Source organism: Puntigrus tetrazona, unplaced genomic scaffold, assembly GCF_018831695.1.
Source record: "Puntigrus tetrazona isolate hp1 unplaced genomic scaffold, ASM1883169v1 S000000003, whole genome shotgun sequence".
In the NCBI taxonomy this organism is placed as follows: Eukaryota; Metazoa; Chordata; class Actinopteri; order Cypriniformes; family Cyprinidae; genus Puntigrus; species Puntigrus tetrazona.
In genome coordinates, this window is record NW_025047683.1 from 3,053,477 (window position 1) to 3,060,976 (window position 7,500).

Consider the following 7,500-nt stretch of genomic DNA (forward strand, 5'->3'; position numbering starts at 1 on the left):
TTCATCGACGACGAGCCGAGTGATCCACCGCTAAGAGTCGATCGCGCTTGAGTTTAGCGCCCGGAGGCGAGGCCGAACTGCACAGGCTTGTGTGGGTTCAAAAATACAAAGGGGGTCGTTCCCCGGACGGGCGCCCCCCGCGAGAGGGGGACTTCGAACCCACGGTCCCGAAGGCCTGCTGGGTACCCGCCGGGGGTTGGCAAAGCAAAGTCTTTCAGAGGCTCATGTTCTCGGCCCCACCCCGTGCAAGGGGGTGGGGCGCCGCGTAGGTTGCTCAAGCCTCCGCGGGAGGTGCGTCAAGCCTCCCAGGGGAACGGCGTTCCCTTCTCGCGGATCCCTCTCTCCGCTTCGTCTTAGGTTTTTGTGCGGTTCTTTTGCCGTCTTGGATGTTTGAGCGGCAGACCTCTCGGGCCACGGCCGCTGGAACATAGAGTAAAATAGGATGGAGGTTTTTTACCCTCGACGGGCGCCTCCTTCGCGGGAGGAGACTTTGAACCCACGGTCCCGGAGGCCGCAATGGTACTCGCACCAGGGCTCGCCTCGCCCCGCCGCTGGAAAGCAGGGGCCCGCCGAGTGCAGCGACAGTCAAGTTCTCTCGGATCTCTCTCTCTCTCTCCGCCTTAGGTTTTTGTGCGGTTCTTTGCCGCTTTGGGTTTTTGCGCGGCAGACCTCTCGGCCACGGCCGCTGGATCATAGAGTAAAATAGGATAGAGGTTTTTTTACCTCGACGGGCGCTCCTCCTTCGCTGGAGGAGACTTTGAACCCACGGTCCCGGAGGCCGTGGTATGGTACCGCCAGGCCTCTCGCTCAGCCCCGCCGCTGGAAAGCAGGGGCCCGCCGAGTGCAGCGACAGTCAAGTTCTCTCGGATCTCTCTCTCTCTCCGCCTTAGGTTTTTGTGCGTTCTCTTTGCCGCTTTGGGGTTTTTGAGCGGCAGACCTCTCGGCCACGGCCGCTGGATCATAGAGTAAAATAGGATAGAGGTTTTTTTACCCCGACGGGCGCTCCTTCGCGGGAGGAGACTTTGAACCCACGGTCCCGGAGGCCGTATGGTACCGCCAGGCCCCGGCTCGCCCCGCCGCTGGAAAGCAGGGGCCCGCCGAGTGCAGCGACAGTCATGGGCGCCGCGTAGGTTGCTCAAGCCTCCGCGGGAGGTGCGCTGCCTCCCAGGGGAACGGCGCTCCTTCTCGCGATCTCTCTCCGCCTCGCCTTAGGTTTTTGTGCGTTCTTTGCCGCCTTGGTTTTTGAGCGGCAGACCTCTCGGCCACGGCCGCTGGATCATAGAGTAAAATAGGATAGAGGTTTTTTTACCCGGACGGGCGCTCTCCTTCGGGAGGAGACTTTGAACCCACGGTCCCGGAGGCCGGCGGGTACTCCGCCAGGGCTCGGCTCAGCCCCGCCGCTGAAAGCGGGGCCGCCGAGTGCAGCGACAGTCAAGTTCCTTTTTTTTTCTTATCGCGCCCGCGCCGCGCTGGTGTTCCGAGGGGAGAGGCCGCGCCGGAGCCGCCGGCCTCTGCCGCGCACCCGGAGCTTGAGACGGGGGGGAGGTGGGCTAGGCCCCCGCCCGGGGCGTTTTCGCTTGGATCGGGCCGGGCCGAGCACGATCCTTCCGCAGGTTCACCCACGGAAACCTTGTTACGATTTTTACTTCCTCTAGATAGTCAAGTTTGATCGTTTTCCCGCGCGCCCGCCAGAGCTCCCGCGAGGGGCCCGGCGGGCCGGTCCGAGGACCTCACTAAACCATCCAATCGGTAGTAGCGACGGGCGGTGTGTACAAAGGGCAGGGACTTAATCAACGCGAGCTTATGACCCGCGCTTACTGGGAATTCCTCGTTGATGGGAAATAGTTTCAATCCCCAGTCCCGATCACGAGCGGGTTCAGCTGGTTACCCGCGCTCTCGGCGCAGGGTAGACACACGCTGATCCGCCCATTGTGGCGCGCAGGCAGCCCCGACATCTAAGGGCATCACAGACCTGTTATTGCTCCATCTCGCGTGGCTGAACGCCACTTGTCCCTCTAAGAAGTTTTTGACGCCGACCCAAGTGGCCGCGCCACTATTTAGCAAGCCGGAGTCTCGCTCATATCGGAATGAACCAGACAAATCGCTTCCACCAACTAAGAACGCCATGCACCACCACCCACAGAATCGAGAAAGAGCTATCAATCTGTCAATCCTTCCGTGTCCGGGCCGGGTGAGGTTTCCGTGTTGAGTCAAATTAAGCCGCAGGCTCCACTCCTGGTGGTGCCCTTCCACAATTCCTTTAAGTTTCAGCTTTGCAACCATACTCCCGGAACCCAAAGACTGTGGTTTTCGCACGCCGCCCGGGCGGTCATGGGAATAACGCCGCCGGATCGCTGGTCGGCATCGCTACGGTCGGAACTACGACGGTATCTGATCGCCTTCAACCTCCGACTTTCGTTCTTGATTAATGAAAACATTCTGGCAAATGCTTTCGCTGGTCCGCCTTGCGCCGGTCCAAGAATTTCACCTCTAGCGCGCAATACGTAATGCCCCGCCGCCCCCTCTTAATCATGGCTCCGGTTCCAGAAACCCACAAAATAGAACCGAGTCCTATTCCATTATTCCTAGCTGCGTATTCAGCGGCGACGCCGCCTGCTTTGAACACTCTAATTTTTTCAAAGTAAACGCTTTAAGCCCTCGACCGACACCCAGCCAAGGGCATCCGGGGCGCCGAGGCAGGGACCTGGGACGGGCGGTTTCGCCTCGGCGGACCGCCAGCCAGATCCCGAGATCCAACTACGAGCTTTTTAACTGCAGCAACTTTAATATACGCTATTGAGCTGGAATTACCGCGCTGCTGGCACCAGACTTGCCTCCAATGGGTCCTCGCCATGTGTTTAAGATACGCTATTCCAATTACAGGGCCTCAAAGAGACCTGTATTGTTATTTTTCGTCACTACCTCCGAGTCGGAAATGGGTAATTTGCGCGCGCCTGCTGCCTTCCTTGGATGTGGTAGCCGCTTTTCAGGCTCCTCTCCGAATCGAACCCTGATTCCTCGCCACCCGTGGTCACCATGGTAGGCGCCTGATGTACCATCGAAAGTTGATAGGGCAGACACTGAATGAATCGTCGCCGCCGCGAAGGGCGAGCGATCGCCCGAGGTTATCTAGAGTCACCAAAGGTACCGGGTCCGAGGACGGATCCCGGGGCCCGGATGGTTTTTGATCTGATAAATGCATCGCTGCCTCAGCTCCCGCCCCGCGAGAGAGAGGCGGTCGCCCGGTCGGCGCCGCTTGCATGTATTAGCTCTGGAATTGCCACAGTTATCCAAGTACCGGTGGAGCGATCAAAGGGACCATAACTGATTTAATGAGCCATTCGCAGTTTCACTGTACCGCCGTGCACTTAGACCTGCATGGCTTAATCTTTGAGACAAGCATATGTTACTGGCAGGATCAACCAGGTAACCCCCTGTGGGTCGAGGGGACCAACCGACGCTAAGCGCTGCTTTTGCTGCACACACGGTCTCAGTCCGCCTGAGGAGGGGGCCTGGGCAGACCCCGCTGACCTCGGCTAAGACCGCCGCCATAGGGCGACGCGCTGCTCGAACCTTTCGGCGGGGTCGCTGCTGGGGTGGGTGGCCGCTGGGATCGCGCCGACGCCGGAAAAGTGTGTTTCACGGGACGGGGGTACCGCCGCGCGCGCCGCTGGACGCTGGCCGCGTTTCTGCCCTCCACGCCGCCGTGACGGACTTCGCGCTCTGACCGCCTTCAGGCCTCCTCCGGCGGGTTCGCGCTTCCTCGGGCTGAGGGGGCCTGCTCGTAACTAACGCCCAAATTGCCCGGGCGCGCGTGCTGTCAAAGCCCAAACGTAAACCCATTGCACGCCGTGCCCTCTGCCAGGCACTCCCGATTTCATAGCGGCAGCGGGCTGGCCGGGTGGGGTCTCTAGGCTAGGGCGCGCGCGCCCAATCGATCACGCGCGGGCCGAGGGGACGCCCGCCGCCGAACGCCCTCTCTCTCGGGCGCCTGTGTCCGTGTTTCAGGTGAAGCGCTCGATAGCTCCTCGCCCGAGCTTCAGAAAGATTGCGCTCAAAACCTAAGTCGATATGGACTTAGTCGCTTTTTTCGACTTTTTTTCGCCAGAGACTAAGTCCACAAAACACGCTGCTCACCAAATCGTACCCATGTAAAAGTTGCTCCTGTGTAAACGCCACCTCCAGGGTCGCGGGAAAATTTGAATCATGCCCGGAGGAGGCTCTCGGTCGGCCTGACTCGAGCCTCGGAGGGTATGGAAGTCGGACCTTTTTCCCCGGTTGACTTAGTGCAATTTTCAAACGAAAATCATCCAGGCGCTTCATCCGACCGATCGAGTCCGGTTAAGCGCGCCTTCCCGGACGCTTTCCCACTCGACTTCGCCGCCCTGGAGGAAATTTTTTTTTCGCTCAAAACCTAAGTCCAAACATCCAGGCGCTTCATCCGACCGATCGAGTCCGGTTAAGTGCGCCTTCCCGGACGCTTTTCCCACTCGACTTCGCCGCCCTGGAGGAAATTTTTTTCGCTCAAAACCTTCAAAATCCAGGCGCTAAGTCCAAACATCCAGGCGCTTTCCCATCGACCGACCGCCCTGGAGGAAATTTTTTTTTCGCTCAAAACCTAAGTCCAAACATCCAGGCGTGCGACCGATCGAGTCCCGACGCTTTTCCCGACGCTCGACTCGACTTCGCCGCCCTGGAGGAATTTTTTTCGCTCAAAACCTAAGTCCAAACATCCAGGCGCTTCATCCGACCGATCGAGTCCGTTAAGTGCGCCTTCCCGACGCTTTCCCACTCGACTTCGCCGCCCTGGAGGAATTTTTTTTGCTCAAAACCTAAGTCCAAACATCCAGGCGCTTCATCCGACCGATCGAGTCCGGTTAAGTGCGCCTTCCCGGACGCTTTCCCACTCGACTTCGCCGCCCTGGAGGAAATTTTTTGCGCTCAAAACCTAAGTCCAAACATCCAGGCGCTTCATCCGACCGATCGAGTCCGGTTAGTGCGCGCCTTCCCGACGCTTTCCCACTCGACTTCGCCGCCCTGGAGGAAATTTTTTTGCTTTCAAAACCTAAGTCCAAACATCCAGGCGCTTCATCCAGCCGATCTCGGCCGGGTTAAGTGCGACTTCGGACGCTTTCCCACTCGACTTCCCGCCCCTGGAGGATTTTTTTGCTTTCAAAACCTAAGTCCAAACATCCAGGCGCATATTTCAGACGATCTCGGCCGGTTAAGTGCGACTTCCGGACGCTTTCCCACTCGACTTCGCCACCCTGGAGGAAATTTTTTTTTGCTTTCAAAACCTAAGTCCAAACATCCAGGCGCATATTTCAGACGATCTCGGCCGGTTATGCGACTTCCCGACGCTTCCCACTCCCTCGCCACCCTGGAGGATTTTTTTGCTTTCAAAACCTAAGTCCAAACATCCAGGCGAGATCGACATCTCGGCCGGGTTAAGTGCGACTTCCCGGACGCTTTCCCACTCGACTTCGCCACCCTGGAGGAAATTTTTTTTGCTTTCAAAACCTAAGTCCAAACATCCAGGCGCATATTTCAGACGATCTCGGCCGGGTTAAGTGCGACTTCTCGGACGCTTTCCCACTGACCCCGCCACCCTGGAGGATTTTTTTGCTTTCAAAACCTAAGTCCAAACATCCAGGCGCATATTTCAGAGACCATCTCGCCGGGTTAAGTGCGACTTCGGACGCTTTCCCACTCGACCCGCCACCCTGGAGGAAATTTTTTTGCTTTCAAAACCTAAGTCCAAACATCCAGGCGCATATTTCAGACGATCATCTCGGCCGGGTTAAGTGCGACTTCCGGACGCTTTCCCACTCGACTCCCCGCCACCCTGGAGGATTTTTTTGCTTTCAAAACCTAAGTCCAAACATCCAGGCGCATATTTCAGACGATCTCGGCCGGGTTAAGTGCGACTTCCGGACGCTTTCCCACCGACTCCCGCCACCCTGGAGGATTTTTTTTTGCTTTCAAAACCTAAGTCCAAACATCCAGGCGCATATTTCAGACGATCTCGGCCGGGTTAGTGCGACTTCCCGGACGCTTTCCCACTCGACTTCGCCACCCTGGAGGATTTTTTTGCTTTCAAAACCTAAGTCCAAACATCCAGGCGCATATTCGGCCGGTTAAGTGCGACGATCTCGCCGGGTTCCAAACATCCAGGCGCATATTTGCGACTTCCCGACGCTTTCCCACTCCCACTCGCCACCCTGGAGGAAATTTTTTTGCTTTCAAAACCTAAGTCCAAACATCCAGGCGCATATTTCAGACCGATCTCGGCCGGTTAAGTGCGACTTCTCGGACGCTTTCCCACTCGACTCCGCCGCCCTGGAGGAAATTTTTTTCGCTCAAAACCTAAGTCCAAACATCCAGGCGCATATTTCAGCCGATCTCGCCGGGTTAAGTGCGACTTCTCGGACGCTTTCCCACTCGACCCCGCCGCCCTGGAGGAAATTTTTTTCTTTCAAAACCTAAGTCCAAACATCCAGGCGCATATTTCAGACGATCTCGCCGGGTTAAGTGCGACTTCCGGACGCTTTTTCCCACTCGACTTCGCCACCCTGGAGGAAATTTTTTTGCTTTCAAAACCTAAGTCCAAACATCCAGGCGCATATTTCAGCCGATCTCGGCCGGTTAATGCGACTTCCCGGACGCTTTCCCACTCGACTTCGCCACCCTGGAGGATTTTTTTGCTTTCAAAACCTAAGTCCAAACATCCAGGCGCATATTTCAGACGATCTCGGCCGGGTTATGCGACTTCGGACGCTTTCCCACTCGACCCGCCCACCCTGGAGGAAATTTTTTGCTTTCAAAACCTAAGTCCAAACATCCAGGCGCATATTTCAGACGATCTCGCCGGGTTAAGTGCGACTTCCCGGACGCTTTCCCACTCGACTCGCCACCCTGGAGGATTTTTTTGCTTTCAAAACCTAAGTCCAAACATCCAGGCGCATATTTCAGCCGATCTCGGCCGGGTTAAGTGCGACTCGACGCTTTCCCACTCGACTCCCGCCTCCTGGAGGAAATTTTTTTTTTTCAAAACCTAAGTCCAAACATCCAGGCGCATATTTCAGACGATCTCGGCCGGTTAAGTGCGACTTCCCGGACGCTTTCCCACTCGACCGCCACCCTGGAGGAAATTTTTTTTCTTTCAAAACCTAAGTCCAAACATCCAGGCGCATATTTCAGCCGATCTCGGCCGGGTTAAGTGCGACTTCTCGGACGCTTTCCCACTCGACTCCCGCCCCTGGAGGAAATTTTTTTCTTTCAAAACCTAAGTCCAAACATCCAGGCGCATATTTCAGCCGATCTCAGCCGGGTTAAGTGCGACTTCTCGGACGCTTTCCCACTCGACCCGCCACCCTGGAGGAAATTTTTTGCTTTCAAAACCTAAGTCCAAACATCCAGGCGCATATTTCAGCCGATCTCGCCCGGGTTAAGTGCGCGACTTCTCGGACGCTTTCCCACTCGACTTCTCCACCCTGGAGG

The 7,500-nt window shown here is 56.8% G+C and overlaps 1 pseudogene; it reads right to left on the reverse strand.

Moving 5' to 3' along the window:
- Positions 1-39, reverse strand: part of LOC122331918 — a 149-nt pseudogene extending 110 nt beyond the window's left edge.
- Positions 40-7,500: the final 7,461 nt, after the last annotated feature.